At 48.5% G+C, this 23,685-nt stretch overlaps 1 protein-coding gene across 2 annotated transcripts in view; it reads right to left on the reverse strand.

Annotated features, from left to right (window-relative positions):
• NPAS2 (neuronal PAS domain protein 2) overlaps positions 1–18,770 on the reverse strand; it is a 181,870-nt gene extending 163,100 nt beyond the window's left edge. The window contains exon 1 of one of the 2 annotated variants that reach the window (XM_067704152.1): positions 18,511–18,770. The gene's annotated coding sequence lies outside the window, so the exon portion shown is untranslated. The remainder of the gene's footprint in view (positions 1–18,510) is intronic. The other variant, XM_067704149.1, reaches the window with a different exon arrangement.
• Positions 18,771–23,685: the final 4,915 nt, after the last annotated feature.

A 23,685-nucleotide genomic window follows, 5' to 3' on the forward strand; every position in this document is an offset into this window, starting at 1 on the left:
CACCTGGGGGCTTAACTCCGTGAGCGTGTGTGTGCGTGCGTGCGTGCGTGTGTGTGTGTGTGATTCTGCAGGGTCAGTCTGGCTATTGACTTAGTCACTGGGCACAGCAATCGGTCACTGCCGGCCTGTCTCCTACACAGCCCTGTAGCTGTGCCAGCCACACAGGTAGGGATTATGCTGGCTGGCCTTCTCCGAACATTTCATACTTTTTCCAAAATTTTCATAGGTAAATAGAGAACAGAACATAGAGAACAGAACAGTGACAACTAACTGCACTGCCAGCACAATCCTAGGGGCTCTGCATATAGCATCTCAGCTAATCCTCAGAACAACAGCAAAGAGTAGGCACCGTCATATCCCCATTGGACAGAGGAAGACATGGAGGTTCTGGGTGTAAGCCACTTTCCTAAGTTGCACAGCTGGCCAGGAGCAGAGCTGGATTTGAACCCAGGCAGCCTACACACCATCCCCATGACTTGTAAGCACTGTGTTCTACCACCTGCCCACACTTCTGTTTGCCAGCGAGATCACGCCTTTCATTTTCCCATGTTCTAACTAAAACGGAATCAGACCACCCACTGTCACGCGCTCTTTTCACCCAGCCTATGTGACCTTCTCCGACGGATGCGGTTCGCAGTGTTCCTTGCCCCACCGCGATGGGACATGTGACTTCACAGGCACCTGACGCTCTCTGAGATATCAGATGTGGAATTCCAGATTCTGAACCCTAAAGCCTCAGGAAGATTGGGCTGAAAAGGATTAAGACAAGAAGAAAGGCTGCAGCGGAAAGACTGTCTAGTGCCCACCAGAAGGTGGATGATTGCGTTCTGATGAACCGGGGCCTGTGAACACAAGTGGATTAGCCTGTGGCTGAGGAGAGCACTGAATACAACACAGGATCTCAAGGACCTAAAATGATGTAACTTTATTTATTTGCTTTAACTTTTTATTCTATATTGGAGTATAGTGATTAACAATGTTGTGATAGCTTCAGGTGCACAGCAAAGCGACCCAGCCATACATATACACGTATCCATTCTACCCCAGACGAAATGATGTAACTTTATTAAAGTGGGTCCCATGACCCAGTTCAAATGAACAGTTTTCTGTCCTTCGGTTCAGTTCAATAAACACTGATGGAGCATGTCTGCTACACAGCAGCTCCTGCAAGACAAAGGGGAAATTCTGATCTCTACTCCCAGGGACCTACAGTCTAGTGGGGAGACAGCCACAGAAGCTGGTAACTTCCAAACTGTAAAATCTAGATACTGCCACGAAAAAGACATGCAAGAGGTTTTGTAGGACTCCGGAGCACAGCCATTAGATCCCCTCAGGGAAGGATCCTGGAGGCCAGAGCTGAGTCTAAAAGGGTGAACAGGAGTCAGCAGGTGATAAAGGCAGGAAGGGTGTTCCAGGAGGGGGGAACAGTATAGGCAAAGGCCCGGGGGTCTGGAGAGGTGAACAAAATAATGCCATTAACGTTTGTTTTTCATGTAAAATATCAAAATATAGACACCCCAGATATAGACGAGAACAGTTTGCCTTAACGTCCTTTGCATGTACTAACACTGCACAGTTCTCAATAAATCCTAAATTCCATCGAGAAGAAAAAAGTGTTACTTAAACATTCAACAGCTGTTTTAACTACTGTTCTACGACTGTCTTCCTGTCGGAAGGCAGGCCTTGTATTCTCAACGTCTCAGAGGATGCAGAGAAATAACGAACTTCCCCACGGGTAAAAGGTGCTAGACCAGGGGTCTGCTGGCCCTGGGGCCACGCCTTCTGTCTCAGCGCACTGAGTATGCAAATTAATCGTCAAGGAAAAGAAGTTAAATCAGTGCATGCCATCATGAGAAAGCAAATTAAAAATGTTTATTGTTATCCATCCAACTTACGGGAATCATACAAATGAGCTAAACCAATGGCGGCGATCTGGGGACTTACACTAGGCCCTATTTGTCTTTTCTTTCACAGCTGTAATCCTGTTCCTTTTTGTAAAAATGATCAACATGTACACTGAAAGGCAGGTGGGCAAGAAAGGGGAGGGAGGTGAAGAGAAGCAGACAATGACCTCAGAACATGGCGCTGAGACCTGCTTCCACGCCGGACTCCGCCATTGCCCAGGTCCTGCCTCAGTTTCCCCATCTGTGACATGATGGCACTGGTGGCCTGAGACTCTGAGGTTTCCTCCAGGTCTATTGCCCCCTCGACTCTCCTCTCTGGAGGACAAATTCCCAGGGAGACTCTGCCACAAGAATCCAAGTCTCTTCCACACCATGTTCTCTACACGCGCCCAATTTTTCTTCACTTCAGCTTGAAGAGGAGAAGAGGACCAGTTTGAAGGAAATTCAGTGTATCTTCACTCAGATGAGAAGCTAACCCCAGATATCTCCCAGAAGTTTCCAGCTAGTTACTGAAAGCGGAAATTACTGAAGTAAAATGTAAACTGTCTTAAAAAACGGCAACAAAGAGATTAGGACAGTAGGATACACGTGGCAGTTTACAATCTAACTTTTAGACAGAAGACAAAATAGATCCACTATGGGCCTCAAGTTATCTGAATGAATTCTTCACTCTGCCTGAATTCAAATGAATTCCAGCTTCTTCTTTGGCTGGGAATAAAAAAAACAAACCTCTTTGGGATACTAGGTTTGCCCTAGAACATTAATTAATTCCGGAAGGATGGGGACCAACTGCTGAATGACTCAGGTGTTTGCAAGCATCATAATTTCCTAGAAATAGCAACACAAGGGCTGCCATCAGGTAAGCTGACACTAAAGGGCTCAAAGGTATTCTTGGTTTTAATTCTGGATCTTGAAAAATCTGCCCCAGAACTAAGAGAAGCCCCACATTTCACAGACCTCATCTCATGTTCTTTGTAAAGTTTTTTTTCATATTTTGGATCAAACTTTTCACACTCTGGGAAAGCTGGGGTGAACCATTCCTTCCAAACCCTGTATACCTCTTTCCCCTGACACCATGCTTGGGGTAGGAGACCCACCTTCATGACAGGAGCAAATGGCAAGACCAAAGGAGCAGGAAAGCATTGAAACCAAGATGCCGAAAGTTCTGTGTGTGGGGAACTGATGAAAAAGGGCATTTACCTGGTATAGCCCACCCTTTGCATAACTGGTACAACGCAGTACCCCTTAAATCAGAGTTAACTCCTGGCCCTATTAGTTCATGGTTGGTCCCAACAGCAAGGAATCCCAAGCCCACCATCTCCATCCTCATCGTCCAAGGCACATGTTTAACCTGCCATCACCAAAATACCTTCCTAAATCAGTTTGTTTTTAGGGACTTCCCTGGCGGTCCAGTGGTTAAGACTCTGTGCTTCCACTGCAGGGGGTACAGGTTCGATCCCTGGTCAGGAAACTAAGATCCCACAAAAAAAAAAAAAAAAAAAAGAATGCTAAATCAGTTTGTGTTTAGAACACTCTGAACCGATACACAGCCCAGAATAATTCAGAAGGATGTTATTAAAGGATCGTGGAGAAAAACAGAAACGTCTCGGGTAGGTTAACACACTCACTCTGAGAAGGTGCTGGATCGCTCATCCTTCCTCTTTGGAGTGAGTGTGGTACAAATCCGAGCAAAGTGGCTGGAACACATTTGCTTTTGCCTGTGCCTACGTGTGCCAATCCTAGGACAGACCGGATTATCGTACAGATGCTTGTGTTGGGGTTTTGCTTCTATTTCCATAAATGGTGGGGACAGGAGAACAGGCAAGGACAGAATTGATCTGACCCAGCCCACATGGCAAGCCCAGCCCCTCTGCCCACAGCTGCCCAAAGCTGGAGGGAGGTGGGATTGGGGTTTTCTGAACCGCCCTTCGTAAGTTAAGTGGACCGGCTTTGTAGATACCTCCCCTGGAGTCAAATCAAGAAGAAACGACCTGTCTTTAATACCTTTCCTGCATCTATTTTTTTTGGCATCTGCTGAGTGCTGAGGTTCGTGTGTGTGTCTGTGTGTGTGCCTGTGTGTGTGTGTGTCTGTGTGTGTGTGTGTGTGGTGGAGGGGCACACTTCAGGTTAACCCAGGTGACTTCCAGGAGGCTCGTGCGTCAATAAGGCAGCTGCTGGTTTTCTAGGTCCGGGATGATGAGACTCACGTGAAAGTGTTTTCGCAAATGTGGTACCAGTCGGCCCCTACCTTTTCCTGCTGACTCTATGTTGAGTTCGGCCAAAGAAAGATGTCCCTGAGTCCAGACAAAACGAGGAGAGGCGGAAGGAGTGTCCTGATTTAAGAGTCCTTATTACAGCAAAAGAAACCATTCTGAAAAGCAGGTTAGCTACTAAAAGATGGCAAGGAACAGAATAATGACTCTGCCCTAGAAGAGATTTTCCTGCCGGCCTGCCTCTCCGTGCCCTCTCGCACACGGCCTCCGCCTCCAAAGAGCTGCATTGCAAACGGACCCCAGATTGGAGTTGTTTTCTACTCCAGCAGCCCCATGATAACCTCATACTCAAGAAAACCCGCTTAAAAAAAAAAGTCACATGTAAGATGCTTAATTCGTTTTAGACATATCCTAGCTTCTCAGAAGTGGCATTTCAGAAAAAGTAAATAAAACCGGCTGTTCTATTTTTGGTCCTTCTTTAAAGAGCTGCATCCAAATTCCTGCTCTGAATGTCCCTGTGATAGTCTCTTAACCTCTCTGAGCCTTGGCGTCTTGTACATAAAACGGGGATAAAACAGCGCTTCCCTCCAGAGACTGCTGTTGAATCCAAGGCGCTCACGTGTGCGACAGTGACAGTGGACACAGCCCTGACCCCAGACCCGGTGATATTTTATCTTGTCTCAAGGCCCAAGCGGCACAGGTGGCCAAGTGAAGGCATAAAAGACACGCAGGTGGGAAAGTCCTACCATGGACCCCGGCCCCCCAGATGTGAGAAGCACTTTGGGAAGTGGTTCAAATAAGGAGGCATTTCATCCTTCATCCTGGAAGTGAGCGAGTTCCGTGCTTTGGTTTCTCTGGAAGGAAGTCGGATGTCGGCAGCTACAAGAGCGAGTGGGTTCCAGAAGTGAAAGTGGACAGTCTGTGTTCTGCCTGTGCCTGTTCCTCCATTCCCAGCAACCCCGGGACTCTGGCTCCCTTACCTGACTGTCACATTGAAGAGCAGATTGCGTGGTGCTCCGAGAGACAGGACGGACCTGGGGGGAGGCTGACCCGTTTGAGCTGCTGGCATTCCCTCTCCCAGTACTTCCGGGCGTGAGCGTACTGGCCGAGGCTGGGGAAAGCCTCATCCTTGCACTGGCTGGATTTCAGCTGAGAAGCAACATCCTCAGGTCTCAGGGAAAAAGGGAAGCACAGAACCTCCTGGAAGGGTCAGCAGGTCTGCCTGGCTGCAGGACCTGGGGCTCCAGGAGCAGGGAGAGGCCCCTTTGCTTTCTGAACCTCTTAATTTTCACCTGGAAAAGGTGAGCTACCTTGTGCTGGATGATCTCTGAGGTCCTGTCTCAGTCCATTCTGGCGGCTATAACAAATGACCAGAGACTGAGTGGCTTAAACGACAGAATTTATTTCTCAGAGTTCGGGAGGCCAGACATCCAAGATCAAGGTGCCAGCGTGGTCAGTTCTGGTTAGGATTCACTTGCCACCTGCAGGTGGGAGCCTTCTTGTTGTGGAAGGAGGGCTACCGAGCTCTCTGGCCTCTTCTTATAGGGGTACTAATCCCATCCACGAGAGCCCCACCCACATGACCTAATCACCTCCCGAAGTCCTACATCCAAACACCATCACATTGGGATCAGGGTTTCAACATATGAACTCTGGACGAGGCACAAATATTCAGTCCATTGTAGGTCCTTTCCTTCCATCTCTAAACCAACTTATTTTTTAAATTAATTTTTATTGGAGTATAGGTGATTTACAATGTTGTGCTCGTTTCAGGTGTACAGCAAAATGAATCAGTTACATATATACATATATCCATTTTTCTTTTAGATTCTTCGCCCATATAGGTCATTACAGAGTACTGAGTAGAGTTCCCTGTGCTATACAGTGGGTCCTTATTAGTTATCTAGTTTATATATAGTAGTGTGTATATGTCAATCCCAATCTCCCAATTTATCCCTCCCTTTCCCCCTGGGTAACCATAAGTTTGTTTTCTACATCTGTGACTCTATTTCTGTTTTGTAAATAGTTCATTTGTACCACTTTTTAAGATTCCATGGGACTTCCCTGGTGGCGCAGTGGATAAGAATCCACCTGCCAATGCAGGGGACATGGGTTCGATCCCTGGTCAGGGAAGATTTCACATGCTGCAGAGCAACAAGGCCTGTGCACCACAACTACTGAGCCTGAGCTCTAGAGCCTGCATGCCACAACTACTGAGCCCGCACACAACTACTGAAGCCCGCATGCCTAGAGCCCATGCTCCGTAATGAGAAGCCACTGCAATGAGAAGCCCACGCACCACAACAAAAGAGTAACCCCAGCTCGCCACAACTAGAGAAAGCCCCCGCACAGCAACAAAGACCCAACACAGCGAAAAATAAATAAAATTAAATCTTTTACAAGAAGAAAAGATTCCACATATAAGGGATATCGTATATGTGTCTTTCTCTGTCTGATTTACTTCACTCAATAGGATAACCTCTAGGTCTATCCATGTGGCTGCAAATGGCGTTATTTCATTCTTTTTAACAGCAGAGTAATAATCCATTGTGTGTGTGTGTGTGTGTGTATATATATATATATATACACACCACATCTTCTTTATCCATTCATCTGTTAATGGACGTTTAGGTTGCTTCCACGTCCTGGCTATTGTAAACAGTGTCGCTATGAACATTGGGGTGCATGTATCTTTTTGAGTTATGGTTTTCTCTGGATATGTGCCCAGGAGTGGGATTGCTGGATCATATGGTAGCTCTATTTTTAGTTTTTTAAGGAACCTCCACACAGTTCTCCACAATGAAAACCAACTTATTAACCAGAATCGGCATATTTGTGTGTGTCCAGTCCAAAGACTAAACTCCTGGTTCCACTGAAAGTCAGGAGACCCTTGCTCTGTAAGGAATTCGGACACAGGAGGAAAGTCACAGGATTCTTCCAGGGTGGTCAGAGCTGAGTCCCAATTCCACAGGCCAACCCTCTTTAGAAAGAAACAAAAGGTCACAAGAAATAGCACATCACGTTCATCATGGTGAAATGCCCCACACAACCCATAAGATCTTAGCATTCGTGGGAACATGCTGAGTCTATTTGATTTAGTTTGAATTTTCAGATACCAAATGTTATCGGGCTATTTTGTTCTTATAAATGGCAAAAGCTTTCGAAAGCAAACTGCAAGCCCAAGCCACTGCCGAGATGTTCCAAGTGTTTGGCTTCTATAGTTGAAGTTCACTTTTTCCCATGACGTTAGCTTTCAAGAGAACACTGGCCTATATTGTGTTTTTAATTGCTAGCGTGTACCTTGTGTGAGAGAAAACCAAGTACTTCATTCAGAAAGAAGTCACCTGGGGGCTGGCGTTTACCCAGCTGGGCATGGAGGAGCTTGAATGACGAGCTGGTCACGACAGCAAGGGATAAGAAGAGTACTGCAACTCTTCAGTTTTATGGAACTCCTTCACAAACATTCTCTCCTCTTGGTTTTCCCCCTTCAGTATCAATGCCTCCCTGTTAAGATGAAGAGACTGAGTTTGGGTGTGTGTGTGACTTGCCGAGGTCACTTGGCCACAGCGACCGTGTCAGGCAGGGTGTCAGGGCTTTCTGCTGCGGGCCACAAGCTGTCTTCACTAAGTCACTGTCAAATGCTGCTGACTCACCATAAAAAACGCTGAAATAATGCCATTTGCAGCTACATGGATGGACCTAGAGATTATCATACTAAGCGAAGTAAGTCAGACAGAGAAAGACAAATATCATATGATATCACTTACATGTGGAATCTAAAATATGACACAAATGAACTTATCTGTGAAACAGAAACAGACTCACAGACACAGAGAACAGACCTGTGGTTGCCAAGGCGGGGAGGGAGATGGTGGAAGGATGGAGTGGGAGTCTGGGATTAGCAGATGCAAACCAGTATACAGAGCAGGGATAAACAACAAGGTCCTACTGTAGAGCACAGAGAACTCTATTCAATATCCTCTGATAAACCATAATGGAAAAGGATATGAACAAGAATGTATATATATGTATAACTGAATCACTCCACTGTACACCAGAAACTAATACGACATTGTAAATCAACTATACTTCAATAAAAAAAGAAAAAAATGCTGCTGACCCATATGGCGATGGCCACCCCATGCTGTGATTTAAAATCAGGTCAGAGGTCAATGCTGCCACATGGAAGAAAAAGGCTGCAGGCTTTTACAAGTATCTCATGTAAACAGGTTGCAATATACATATAGGAGCTGCCAACCTGAGACGTTAGGAAATACAAACACAGCCTCAACTGAGTTCCTCCTAACGATGCCACCCCACAACCTGAGGGATGAGACTCTGCGGCTTAACAGAGACAAGAACTTAGACACGTGGCACGACGGAAACCAGGGTTTGGTCCACAAAGCAGAGGTTAGACAGCTGGCCACTCTGAACAGCTGACCAGTGCAAACACAGCACAGTTTTGGAGAAACTGGGAACACAGAGGGAACTATTCTTCTTTTTAAAATATAGGCATGCCCCACAGGTTCCCAGGTCTTTGCAGGAAGGGGCCATCCCAGCCTCTGGAGCTGGTTAGCTGCAGCTTCTCCTGTGTGCTTGGAGAACGCCACCAGTCGAGGCCGGCGGGGAGATAAGACAGGGGAGAAACAGGCCACTCCCACCCAGTAACTCCATATGGACCCGACAGCACAGGTCCAGATAAATGGGCACAAGCTGGGCGGATATCTCACTGCCCAGACGTGGGTGTCTTCTCAGAGCACAGGGGATGGTGGCCTGGCCCTGGGCAGCCAAGGTAGAGGCAATGGCTGAGGACCCGCCAGGGCTGATCCAGCCGAGAGAACCTCCCAAGGAAGTGCTTGGACATCCAGGATGAAGACGAGTGATGAGCTGCCCCCAGGTGGGGAGGTGGCCTGAGTTGCCGGCGGCCCCCGCGCAGGAAGCCAGGTGCTACTGAGCTTCCTCAGACACTGCCGAGCTGATTACACCAGCGTCCACGGTCTACTCTCGTTTCTTCCACTGAGCCCTGTGATCGCCTACCTGCCGGCCCTGCACAAGGTGTGGGGTGCAAGGGGGCTCGCAGACCAGCCTGAGCCCAGGCTCGGGCACAAGAATGACACGCACACATGTGGACCAGGGCGATGATCCGGGACGCCGGGTCCAAACCGAACTGTTAGAGAGTCATGGCTGCAGCCCTGCCCGGAAGCATCCTGTTAAGTCACCTGAGAGCAAGTGAAGGGCTCAGAGCTCTGAGAACCAAGAGTCAGCCTGCTGAGGGGTGAGTGAAGGCTGAGAAGGTGAGAACGCACACCTGAGCTAGTGGAGGAGTCAGGACGGGGATGTGAGATGCAGGGGAGGGGTCTGTGCTCATCAAGGCCACCTGCATTTAACTCTAAAATTGAGGGGTCTTGGGCTTCCCCTGGACACAGCCTCCAAACGTGGAGCCTTTCCAGATCCAATGAAAGTAAAGGTGACAGTCCCAGGGCGGAGGTTTTCTCTGAGCTGCCACCCCATGTTGGTAAACCTGGTGCGTGGAGGTGAATGACAGACTCCCAAAGAGGGACTGTGGCGGGTGACAAGTGCTTCCAGGATCCCAGGACCAGGCAGAACGAGGCCGCTTCGGCCCCTCAGTGTCGAGAGCTGAGAGGCAGAGGCTGGAATGGACACACTGGGGGGAAGTCCCAAAAGTGGCTCAAACATCAGAAGCTCTCTTGACCTCAAATGAAATCAGTTTGTCTTGAGCCATAAATCCAAGTGATTATTATCGGCCAAGGGCTACACAGGATCGGCAATAAAAGAAAGTTCTCTAGCTGGAGAGAGAGTAAAACCTCGACAAAACCCCTGTGCAAATTTGCCGTGAATGAGTTTCTCTCTCTGTCAACGTAAAAGGGAAGGGAGGGTTTTAGAAATAAAATCCTCCCTGACCATTACGAACGCCTTGGTGAGGTCAAGAGTAATCTCTGCTTTGCGTCTTTGGAGGAACTGATAGCCCAGAGTGACACAACAATTTGCTCTTGGCAATATTCCACCCCACCACAAACACACACCAATACTGGGGGTTTAAAATTGTTTTCACAGTTTTAGTAGAACACGATCTCCAGGGAAACAGGCATCTTATGTAGTAAATGATGACAACACCATAGGCCATGCCTTTTTATTTAATTTGTTAATTCTTTTTTTTAATTTATTTTTGAGGAATTCTTTTATTTTTTTTTTAGTTTCCTTTCTTTTCCTGCAACAAGAGAAGCCACCGCGGTGAGAAGCCCAAAGCCAACCATACTCCCAATTTCATATTGGAGTAGAGTTGATTGACAATGTTGTGTTAGTTTCGAGCACACAGCAAAGCGATTCAGTTATACATGTAGCTATTCTTTTTTTTTTCTTTCGGAGCGTGGCATGCGGGATCCTAGTTCCCTGACCAGGGATTGAACCCATGCCCCTGCAGTGGTAGCGCAGAGTCTCAACCACTGGACTGCCAGGGAAGTCCCCATGTACCTACTCTTTTTCAAGTTCTTTTCCCATTTAGGTTATTATAGAATATTAAACAGAGTTCCTCGTTGGTTATCTATTTTTATATACAGTAGTGTGTACCTGTCAATCCCAAACTCCCAATCTATCCCTCCCCTGGACCCTTCCCCTCAGGCCATGTCTTTTGTAGATGGTACAAATGGGGGTGTTGATGTGGAAAATCCATGATTTGTTGGATCAACTCAGCAGCCGGATGGGCTCTTCCCTGTCTCACTCCAACCCACCTCCTCCAAAAACTTCTCAGGCTGCGAGGCAATGTCTAACCCTTCCCCCACTCTGACAACATGCAGGCTGACTGTTCACACTGCGATGTGTACATCTATCATGCTGCCTATTTCTTTCTTTTTTTTTTTAAGGGCATACAGGGTTTTTTTGAATTAATTAATTAATTTTTTGGCTGCACTGGGTCTTCACTGCTGCGTGCGGGCTTTCTCTAGTTGCGGCGAGTGGGGGCTACTCTTCGTTGCGGTGCGTGGGCTTCTCACTGCGGTGGCTTCTCTTGTTGCGGAGCACGGGCTCTAGGCGCGGGGGCTTCAGTAATTGTGGCACGTGGGCTCAGTAGTTGTGGCTCACGGGCTCTAGAGCGCAGGCTCAGTAGTTGTGGCGCATGGGCTTGGTTGTTCCAAGGCACGTGGGATCCTCCAGGACCAGGGGTTGAACCCGCATCCCTGCATTGGCAGGCGGACTCCCAACCACTGCGCCACCAGGGAAGTCCCATGCTGCCTATTTCTAAATAGGCCTTAAACTTGCAAAACGGAACAGAGGAAAAATTGAAGGCTTCTAGTTCTGAAATTGAAATAATACTGGCATTCTGTAGATAGCACTAAAGATAAATCTGAATTTCACCGAAATGGGCTATTAGTGAGGATCAATGATTAGGCACCAGACTCGAAATGGAATTACCCTGTCCCTGGGAACTTCCTTGAAACATTAGATTTTCTTCTCTGAATTAAGGCGAAAAAATGTGATTAACGTGTTTTATGTGTTTCATCCATCCCATTTGCTTTCCTGTCTTCTCTCGCAAAACTGGAAAATTTCATACAGCAAACTCACATTTCAGCTCTGCTTCGTGAAATGCACGAAGTCTTTGTTTAACTGACTCCTGTATATGCAGAGATAGAACGTCTGTCAGAGTAAAAACTCTGTGGATCCCAGAAACAACAAAGCTCCTTAGAAACGCTTGGGCAGCCCACTGACTGGATTGAGGAGGGTCTGGTAGACTGTCTCCTCCAAGTCTCCTTGGAAACAGATCACTGGAGGGGTGTGTCTCCCAACACCCCTTCAGAACTCTTTGGAGATTACTGCAAGGTTGATCATGTCTAGTTAGTTTTCACGGAGAGCCTCCATTTCAAATATTCTCTTGTGTGTCCTCACAAACCACTGAGACACTCCAAGAACAATTATCGTGGACTATTACATGGCCGTTAAAATCATGTCTACCCGGAACGTTCAATGCATTGGAGTTTGGTTAAGACACGGAGACACGGCACCCTTCCACACTGTTTTAGCCATATACCTTAGCAGCATCTATCAATCTTTCCAAGAGGTGTGCCCCTTTACCCAGGAATCCTCCACTGGTAGTCCCTGAGAACAATCTGAAATGTAGCTGAAGATATACAGATCAGGAAGTTAATACCAACACTGTGGGCAACAGTCAAGAAGTGGAAACAAAGCACAATAAATGTTTAACGGTAGGGAATGGGTTAAATGAATTGTGTCAGCCACACTTTTGAATATTACTGTGGAACCTTTAAAAAGAATAGATATAAGAAATGACCAAAAAAACCACCTCATGCCACACACAAAAAAAGTCACTAAATAAAACGCATAGAATTAGTTCTGTTGGTTTCAAAAGAAAATGTACAGATATGGGTATATATGTAAATGCAGCGAAAATGACTAGCAGGTTACACCCCCATGGCTAACAGCAATCACCTACTGAGAGGGGTGGAGAGCTGTGGGATGCATCAGTTAGGATGCTTTTGGCTACAACTAACAAAAAACCCAACTCGACCTGCTTTAAGGGGTCAGGAAGGTTTCAGGATCTCCCAAACGTCCTAAATCAGAGACTCCTCTTGGGTAATTCGGAAGGTCAAGGGCACTGTGGAGGCCCCATTCTTCACCTTTGCATTCTTTCCCAGGTCAGTTGGGACCTGGCCCAGCCTGCTCTGTTGGCTGACAGCTGCCCCACTTACAGGCATTGTGTCCATAAGAAGAAAAGCTGCCACTTCCTCCCACGCCTCTTTTTAAGAGTCAGGGAAGCCCTCCAGTAACCCACCCTCACGTTTGATTGGCAAAGATGAGTGCCATCTGCTCACCTCGAGCCAATCACTGGTGAGGACAACAGGCCCCGCCCCTGTTTGGGTTGCTCAGCCAATCAGGATTTGGTTGCTCAGCCAATCAGGATTTACCCCTGAGACATGTGGACTAGGGTTGATTCCTGAATGAAACCAGGTTTCTATCCAGCAGAAAAAAGGGGGTGATGGTTAGGTAGGACCAGACAGCAAAGCGGATCTTTTTCTTTTCACTAAGAAGTAGTTGTGGATTATTTGAAAATTTTAAAAGATTATATTATTTTTAAAAATCTAACATTAAAAAAAATAATTCTAATGCATAGAAAAAAGACTGAAGGGAAACACCTCGAGATTGTGGGTAATTTCATTTTCTTCAGTCTTTTCTACATTTGCCAAAAATTAAGTATACTTTCATAACAGAAAAATAACTTTTACAATGTTCTCCAGTTCTCAGTATTTTGACTTTCAAAGGGGCGCAGATATCCCTCGAGACATTGCACAGCGCCACTTTGGGTTCAGAAGAGGCTGGAAGTATCGCGCAGCTCAGCTCTGTCACCTGCCTTCCTTTAGGAGGGCTTGTGTCCACCGGAAGCCCAGACGATTTTCAGTGACCTGGGACATAACCCTCCACTGCCTTCAGCAAAGTAGCGAAACGCATAAAGTCAGGGCCCTGGGTCCCACCTCCTACCCTCGGGCCCCGCCTCTGCTGTGATCTCCATTTTAAGTGTTCAGATGCTCCCTGCCCCGCCTTCCCTCCCTTGTTACCACACCCCCTCCCCGAGGTCTGCTTTGGCTCCAATCACTGCTCTACTTGTCCTTCCCTCACGCATATCACAGGGTCACACAGGCCGTTAACATTCTCTTGCGCTTGGCTTTCAAGGTTTATTTGGGCAGGGCATGGGGTAGGAATGGGCGCAGAGGAATCTCCTTTGCAAATAATAAGTGGAACTCTCAAACATACACATAGGAGCAGCGTGGGCTGAAGTACTTAGAGGGCTACCCAGACTACCCCTCCTAAAATCAGGGTGAAGGAGACTGCTACCTTGCAAAATCCATCTTCCCCAGACGTCAAGAGGAAGCAATCGCCTCAGAGCATGAAGTACAAAGCGCTGGGTGGGGGCTTCCCTGGTGGCGCAATGGTTGAGAGTCCGCCTGCCGATGCAGGGGACACGGGTTCGTGCCCCGGTCCGGGAGGATCCCACATGCCGCGGAGCGGCTGGGCCCGTGAGCCATGGCCGCTGAGCCTGCGCGTCCGGAGCCTGTGCTCCGCAACGGGAGAGGCCACAACAATGAGAGGCCCGCGTACCACAAAAAAAAAAAAAAATAAAGCGCTGGGTGGTGAATTCCCACCCGCCCCGCACTGCCTTCAGGGAGCTCAGATTAAGGGCTGACGGATGGCTCTGACCCTTAAAAGGGCTTGGCCAGGGACACACCAATGCCCTTCCCTCCAAAACATATTTTTAAGGCGTGCCTGACTGCCACAAACACCAGTTGGTCTTGATCAACAGAACCTACAGGGTGAGTACCAAGAACAGTCTCAAGTAAACATATTGCTAGAAGAGTATCACCAAGGCTCGCCAGAAGCCAGGGCCCTGCAGGGGAAAAGTGGAGATGTGGGTGCTTCCCATCATTCCACTGTGCATCCCATTAACTTGCACAGCTGCCCACCCTCCATCCCCAGGCAGGGTTCTCTACTGCCGACCTTGGGTTTGCTGATTAACCAAATGGAATCTCTTAATTGGTGAACCACGCACGAAAATATTTTTAGGACCCTCTTCTCCTCCTTGCCTCGCAGCCATCAGCAGTAGTAAAAGCAATCCCTTTTGTTATGCCTTACCTGTGTCCTTCACTGGTCATCCTACCAACTTGGCGAGGCAAGCATTCTTCCCGTTATTTTTTCTGACCAGGACACTGAGCCTCAGGGAGGTTAAAAAAAGTTGCCCCAAGTCACACAGTAGCTGAGCCGGGAGGCTACCCCAGGTCTGTCTGATTTCAATATCTGCATTTTGTTTCCTGGCGAGTCACAGAGCTTTCCATCTAAAGAAGACTAGAGATCCAGGATGACCAACGTGAGAGCCCTACCAGAAAAAGCCCCTTTCCTCGGCCCCTCTCTGGCCACACGGCTGAAGAGTGGTGTTCCAGGGTCTCATTTCAGTCTAGAAAGAATCTCCCTTCCTCATTTTAGCTCCTTGAGGGCAGGCTGGACCCCTGTGCTTTCTTCCCCCGTCACCTGGGCCTACTATGCAATAGATGCTTGGTCAACACAGGCTGAACTGAATTAAGAATATTCCAGAAACTTCTAGTGTGTCACAGCCTCCGGAGCACCTGGGATCTTGTAAGAAATGCGGAATCTCAGGCCCCAACCCAGACCCAAGGTCCCCAGACAATCAATGCCACGCGCTATAAAGTGTGACACGTGATGTTCCGCACCCTCCACTTTTTTTTTAGTATACCTTTGTTTGTTTGTTTTTTCACACCAACACAGAAGATAAACTTTCGTTTCCATTCCGAGTCATCATACGGAAACCACACACTGTCTTATGACCCAAAAAACTTCAAGTGATCTCTGGGGGAACTTTACTTAAGAGATTACTTTGCTTAAAATGCCAAGTGATCCCCAATTTCAAAGAATTCCGTGAGAAACAGTAGCGCCTTAGATAAAGACTGCATTAAAAACAAATTCCCCCTTTACGTATGTTCACATTTAGTGAGTGTTTATTTAGTGCTCTAAGGTGCTATTAATCATCTTCATATTTAAACTAGAATTACTCAGAGTTGAGTACCCCATTAGCATTCAGCAATTTCTACCCTTTGGATAACTGTCATCGACAAGTCAGCTCATTTCCTCCACCTACTTATTACTGAGCACTGATGATTAGCAAGGCCTCCGAGGGACGAGATGCTGGGGGGAGTATGACTGTGGCGGTCCCTGACCTCCTATCTTTGCTACACATAGGATGAAGATCAGGGACATGCTAATCAAATATTTCTGTTAGCAAATAATGCATATCATTTCCACTATTTAAATGCAAAACTCAATTAGATGCTTCTCTGATGCAGCCAATTACACTGTTGCTGTAAGAAAGCCAAGAATCCGGTGTCACTGGGCTATTTTCAACACCTCATAATCTGACCTCACTTGGGAAAGAGATGCCACCCTGCGCATGGTATCAGCATGGGACAGTCGGTGCCTGGATCACCATGGCAAAACTGACTTTTCACGGAAAGAATAAAATACATACTTGTTTTAGAAATTACGAAGAAGGACAGCCCTCTGGAGGCTTAAGGTTCAAAAGCCAAACTTACGAAAAATTACTATAAAGGTGGTGATATAAAGAGCATATGCATGCATTGTTATTTTAATCGGAAAGAAATCACTAACTTTGAATGTTTAACCTAAAAACTAGTAGCAGTGCTAAGAGCCAGCTATAAAGATTACCAAGAGTTAAGAAAGATAGTTCCAAAAATAAGACGAGTTCAACTTCATAACGACACACATCAGATGATGTCGTCATTTTAAACTATTTTTTAAATCATTTTCATAATTAAATAGCCAGAAATAGTAAAAAGGGGCCCAAACGCTTACAAGAATCAAACGAGCTTAAAAACAATTGTCATTTTCTACAGAAAGATGAATTCTTGAGTCACCATCTGAACACTCGCTTCTCCAATCAGGGAATTTTTTTCATCACACTAATTAGTGAAGCCCCACTTGGTTATTTTCTTGGCATGTTTAACTCTTTGGGGGGTAACGTTTTATTAATAACATATTTCCTCTGGAATATATTCCCTTCTCTGGCCTCCATGGGAGTCAGTACGGGGAGCAGTGAGAACAAAACTGATTCTACGTCTGCTACAGTGGGACAGATCAGCAAATAAACAGAGGCATCGATTTCCAAGAAGAAAATGGCTAAAAACAGCATATTTACAATTCTTCTAATCCACACTCCACATCTCTCCGTGAGACGGAAGACAGTTATTGAAAACCTTTACAGTGCACACTTTATTTTTAACTAAATCTTTAGGTAGACTGCTGAGAAATGCCAATACTTCTACCGGTCTTGGTTCAGCTGTGCAGTCAAACAGATTTTTTGCTTTTGCAAAATAGTGGCCCAAGCCTGAATAGCTCATTTAAACATCATATGTATTGGGGAGTTATTTTAAAATACATTTGGGGGTTATTTTTGGCAAACTTCTCCTTCAAGAAATCTTCTGGGAAGAAAGACACAGCTACGACTTGCCCTTGAATTCTGAACTAGCACCTCCCAAGGAAGAGCAATTAAAACTTGCTGTGTTTTAATGCAAGTCATAATGAGTTGGTCAATTCACTGATCAGGGACTGAGTTAGCTAGTGTCCGACAGACAGAGGGATGGACAGGGCTGAACCCTGCCAGGAACTGCCTTAGAGCTAATTATCTGGGAAGTCCAAATGGGGAAAACCCTTCTATTACGGAAAAGAAGATTTGGGTTCTGAATAACCAAGAATGACCAGTTCGTCTCTGCTAATTAAGTTAATAACTACTCAACATTTTACCTTAAAGAAACAGGCCAGTCAATTTAATGAATCAAAGGTGCATGTACTTAAAAGACGAAACTCGCCAAGCTCTCCCCTTTCGGACCCCTTCTGAACACCTGTTGAACTCAGGGGCTTTTAACTTTCCGAACTAAAACCTCCTGGATACAACCTTGGGAGCTTTTAGACTTTCTGGAAGTGCGTACGTATTTTTAAGGTTTCCATCTTGCTTCATCGACAAAACTGGTTACTAATTATTTATGAACCACAAGCCTAAAAACAAACTTTCTTACCTTGAGCAGTTAAGCAGGGGCAGGCAGAGGAGAGGGGCTGGTTTTTAATTTGGCCCCTTGGTACCCGTCCCTACCCCCCTTCACCACCACCACCCTCGTTACCGACCCCGCGGCGCTCTACGGAAAGGTCAAAGGTAAGCCTCCCTCCTCGCCTCTGGGAGGGGGCACACCTCCCCACAAAACAACACCCTGGCATCCAACCTGAGGAGCTCCGGGTGGCACGGCGGCGCGAGGGGCTGAGCCACGCGCTCTCCGGGCGTCCAGGGGTCAGGCTCGGCACCCATTCCAGCCCGGAACCAATTCCGACCTAGGTGGTGCCCGGGGCGCGCACGGCACTCTCCGGGGGTCCGCGACGCCCCACGCTCCGGGGAGCGGCGCGCGGTGGGGCTCGGGGAGGCCAATGGGCGACCCTCGAGGCTGCTACCCGGGCACGGCCTCCGCCCACCCCGAAGGTACTCTCAGAGCACCCCAGACCCTGAGGTTCGGGGTGTCTCGTCCTCTGCCTCTTTGGCGAGACGCACCCGGCGCCCACCCGCCCGGCCGCCGCTGCGGTCCCGCAGGACGCGATGTCCCCGCCGCGAGACTCGGGACTGGGGGTGGGGACCCAACCGCCCCGCGCCCCCGACCCCCGCGCCGCGCAGCCCCGGGCCCAAGCGTCCCTCCCCACCCCGCGTGTCCACCGCGCCGGCGAGCAGGTGACGGAGTCCCGCGACCCCGCGCGCACGTCCTCCCACCCGGGCCACCCGCGTCCCGGGGTGCGACCCTTACCTCGGAGCGGGCCGGGGCGGCCCTGCGGGGCCGGGCGCGGACTGGGCCGGGAAGACGCGCCTCCCGCCGCCGCCGCTGGGAGCCGAGGCGGCGAGCGGGCGCGGCGAGCTCCTCCCGGGCGGCGGCGGGAGGCGCTGCTCTAGCAGCCGCCGCCGCCGCCGCCGCGGCTGCGGGTCTCGGAGCTACGCGGCCGCGGCTCCCGGGCCGCCGCCGCCGCGGGTTCCCTTGGCTCCTGCAGGAGGCCCGCTGCTCGCGCGGCAAACTCTTCCGCACGCAGCGCCGGCGGGGAGAGCCGCGGCCGCCTCTTCCCCCTCCCCCTCCCTCCTCCCGCCTCCTCTCGGTCCTCCTCCTCCTCCTCCACCTCCGCCTCCTCCTTCCCTCCGCTGCCGCTGCCGCCGCCGCCGCCGCCGCCGGCCGGGTCTCTCCTGGCCGCACGCCGGGCCTTGGCCGCGACCTAGCCTGGGCCAAGCACCCTGCGCGCCGTACGGGCAGATGGACCCCCGGACCCCCCAGCTTCCCTGGGCGGCGCAGACACCCGCGCCCCGAGGCCGCCACCACCTCCGCTGGGCTGCCGGGGACGAGCGGCGGGGTCCGGCCGGGGGCGAGGGGTCGGGGCTGGGCGCGGGGCGGGGGCGGGGATGTGCTTAGAGGGAAACTGGCCCGAGGGAAGGCCGGCAGATGCGGGCTGCCGGCTGATGTCCCGTCAAAGTTGTCAATGGGGGTGGCAGGGAATCTTCCTCCCCTGCCCCGTGCCGACCCTCGCCCTGCCCGCGGCCACCCCGCTGTCCCGTGCGCTGGGGGACGAGCGCGCCACCGCGGTCCCCTGCACGCCGTCCTAGCGGGGCGGGCCTGCTCGCGGAGCCCCAGCCAGGGCACCGGGCGCGTCTGTGCGCGCCGACCACTGCGCTTTCTCAATGAGAGGCGGCGAGGGTCGGGGAGACGCCGGCGAGCTTGGTTCGCGGAGGACCGCCTGCTGGGGAGGAATGATCGCTGTTTTTTTCAAGGCGAACGTAGCTGGTCCGGAAAATGGGTCAAGGATGGAAAGGAGCGGGCTCATTGCCCCCCTCCTAAGCAGAGGCTCGAGGGGTGGGGGACCGTGGCCAGGAGCGCGCACCCGGAGCTCCACGCGGCCGCTCCCTCCCCTCCCCCGCTGCCCTCCTCTCATTTTGCACCAGTGCAGGAAATGTTCCACTGACCTACATATTTTTCCAAACATACGTGACCTTTTTTTTTTTTTTTTCCCTCTGTGGGAGGAGACAGGCGAGAATCCAAGAAAAGGAGAAGCTGGAGCGGCGCGCGCGAGGAAACAGGGAGGCTTTCACCGAACACAGACACGTGCACATAAATAGTCCCAGGAGCCAAGAGCTGCTGTTCCATAGTCTGCTGGGCTCCGAGACAGAGTCGGGTGGGAAGGGGAGACCCCGCGCCCCGCCGAGGCCCGGATCGGTGACAAGCTTCCCCTAGCCTAGCAGACCCCACTCCATCCTCGGCGGCGGCGTTCCCCACGTGGAGGCGCCTGGCGAGAAGCCCAAAGGAGGGGCGAGGTCTCCTACCCCCGGGAGGTCCCCCTTCCCAGACATCACAGTGGTACAGTGCCTGGCGCAGCGCTCTGCGCCCAGCAGCCTTTTTTTGGATGTCCCTGGGTCCTTCGCACATTCCTGCAAGTAGCCCTGGAGAGGAAAGCGCTCCCACCGGTCCTTTTCCATCACACTCCTGTTTTGCGGCCAGAAGGAATCTCCTAGGGCCTTTCCTCTGAACATTAGACGGGGCCCCCAACTCGGTTCCAGGGCGCTGGCTTTATTCTCCCCCGGCTCGAGTTCAAGACAAACCCTGTACCGCGCAGACCCGACCCACAACGCCTTATTTGGGCATGCAGCGCCGCACTGTCAATTAGATCAAAACGCTCACACAGAGCTCCTTTTTCCCCCCTGTAAAGTAGGTCATTCTCTTTATTTCCCTCTTGTATTATTTTTGTCTAATTCTCCTCCTGAAAAATAATCAGCTGCAGGAGCCTTGCGCATCCTGAGAAGCTGTTATTCTTAGGCTTGCTTCTGACTTGGAGGGCTTTTCAAGGAGGAGGACGCGTTTGGCACGTTGTGGTCTTGAAGTACCTCCCTTTCCAAAAGGAGAACATTTTAAAACTTTATTTTGCTTTGTTCTTTTATCCCCTCCCTTTACTTCGGCCAAGTATGTTTTGCCCTGCCCTTAAAGCGTGGCCGTGACTAATATCTACTAAGGGATAAAGTTGTGTGCCTTTAACCGGATTTAATGCAGAATTTAAAGCCACCTCCCTTCCTTTCTTGCTTTGAAAACGATTCCAGCTCCCTCCTCCTTCTCCCTTTTGGGAACTAGTTGAACAATCGTTAAACGATCTTTTAGGAAACAAATGGCCTACAGAAATAACACAGCAAGTAATTCCACATTGCAACAAATATTTTTGCTATGGTCTGTTTTTACCTGTTGCCTGGTAGGATATCCTATTAAGTGTGTGGTTCCTGCCTTTTGATCACGAGATGTTGTATACGTAGTACTTATTCCAGACGCCATCCCATCTCCTAATGTTAATTCCACTGGGGTAGGACACCTGTCTGACCATAACGGGGAGTGGAGTCTGCAGCAGAGAACCCAGTCAGGACCAGAGCACATCATGCCCTTTCCCCAAATGTAGACAAGAGTCAAAGAGGGAAGTTTACCTCCTGTTCATTCTTTGCATTTGGCAGTTCAGTTCCTTCTATTGGCATTTGTTGAAGGCTTGTCATGAATCAGGCTGGGCTTGGCCTGTGTGGGATGGAGGGAAATTTGATAGCAGTTTATGTCTGTACAAGAAGGGTTTACAATGTAAAGGCAGGGATAAAGATGAGGCCAGAAGAATCAGGATGGGCTTTCTGGAGGAGGTGACATTGCTGCTAGAATTTTTCATCGACCAGATAACAGAGTCTCATTGGATCAAAATCTATGCATTACTCAAAATGTACGGCATAGAACAAAGGAACCATCTCAAAACTGCATTGCCAATTTGGGGAAATTCTGAAGTTTCACGTGGTTCGTCCTTTAAAAGAACATGGCTTTATTGAGTGTATGGTGCAGTGATATGTCCAGGAACCCCAGCTATTTTTCAAAAAGTGAATATTTATGGAGGGGAGGATCAAATGGTTTCACTCTAGTCGGTTATGTCAATCTATGAAGATAGCAGAGAAACAACTGAAAGTTTTTTCAGTCTAATCAGATATTCTTTTCCCTCATAGAAGTTGTGGCATATCCTAATTAAAAATATTTAGCCAATTAAATTCTCAAAGTATGTACAGTAGAAGTGTCCATATGTAGTGCTACACACAGGTGGAAGGTGTGGATGGTTACAAGAACTACAGCACTAGCTCAGGGCCCCATATTAGGCATGTATAGTTGGTAAATTAAACACACACTTTAGGAGAAACAGCAAGGACAGTGTTCTATGCCGGATGACATCATCTCGTGTTTTTTACTAATTTTAAGACAGAAGAGCCTTCTTTTTTCTTTTTTGTACGAATGCCCAGAAGTCCTTTTATGGAGTCTTACCTCTGAGTAGCGGTTTTCGCTTAAAAAGAAAAAATCCCCACAATTCTGTACATCATCAAGTAGAATAACATCGCGCTAGGGAAGACAATTGTTGCAACTGAGGCAGAAGGGAAAGTTGGGTTAGAATAAGGATGAAGAAGAGACCTCAGAGCCCATGACTGGAGACTGAATACTCAGAGGCCAGGGCTGATGAGAGAAGAAAGGTTCAAGAATGTCCACCTGCCTTTGGTTAGAATTTGAGGTTAGGATTTGAATGCCTTGGTTCTGCAGAAGCTTCATAGCGAGAGAAAAGTACGGGCTAGGGATTCGGTCACTGCAGCAGGCTGGGCCTGAGGATGCCACCAGGAGAGAATCAAGGCCTCATGCAGCTTGCCTGGGAGAGTGAGGGCTGGACTTGGCATTGGTGCCTGTTAGATCATGTGGCTGGCAAAGCAAAGAATGAAGTAAGATTCCCTTACAAAGCTGGCATGGAGGGCCCAGGGAGAAATCTGGGCTGGTGGAGCCTGGAGGTGACAGAGCCTTAAAGCCTCAGCTAATCCCCACTAGTTAACTGCAGTGCTTCTGAGGACACACCACACACACACACACACACACACACACACACGCACGCACACCGGAAAAAGAGGTGGCAAGACTATTGACAATATAGGCACTTGAGAATAATCTTTCCTTACAGTTCAGCCGCCTGAGGAAGTCCCTTCATGTACCTTTTCTCTAATAAAGTTTGATTTTAGGTCCCATTTATTTCTCTTCTAAGAGAATCTTTAGAAAAAAAAAAAATATATATATATATGTGTGTGTGTGTGTGTGTGTGTGTGTGTCATCTTGGGCATGTTACTTAACTTCTTGTCTCATTTGTAAAATGGGATAGTAGTAGTATTGTTGGGAAATTATGTGAGATAGTATATGTAATCTAGAGCACTTAGAATGGTATATGGTTCAACCAAAGACTATATGTGTGTTTGCTTTCTTCATGTATTTTATTGTATCTATGCAATATAATTAATTTAGTTTCCAAAACAAAAAAAGTAGTCTTTAATTTTAGAGCACTTTTAGGTGAGCACCAAATTGATCAGAAAGTACTGAGTTCCCATATACCCCCTGCCCCCGGCCCCACCAGAGTGGTACGTCTGTTACAGTCCATGAACCTCCACTGACACATCAGTATCACCCAGATCTCTAGTTTCCATTAGGGTTGACTCTTGGGGTTATACTTCAATAGGTTTGGATAAATGTATAATGACTCGCATCTGCCGTTACCGTATCGTACAAGAGTATTTTCACTGCCCTGAAAGTCCTCTGTGCTCCACCGCTTCATCCCGCCCTCTCCACTAAACCCCGGCAATCCCTGATCTTTTTACTGTCTCCATAATTTTGCCTTTTCCAGAATGTCATATAATTGGAATCACACAGTATCTAGCTTTTCAGATTGGCTTCTTTCACTTATTAAAATGCATTTATGTTTTCACCATGTCTTTTCATAGCGCTCATTTCTTTTTAGCACAGAATAATATTCCGTTGTCTGGATAAGAGGGTTTTTAAAGTGATATTTTAGTAAGTAATGCTTTCAGTAATAACAGGTAATACTTGTCTAACACTTACATGCCAGGTATTTGCGTG

This window comes from Pseudorca crassidens, chromosome 14 (assembly GCF_039906515.1).
Source record: "Pseudorca crassidens isolate mPseCra1 chromosome 14, mPseCra1.hap1, whole genome shotgun sequence".
In the NCBI taxonomy this organism is placed as follows: Eukaryota; Metazoa; Chordata; class Mammalia; order Artiodactyla; family Delphinidae; genus Pseudorca; species Pseudorca crassidens.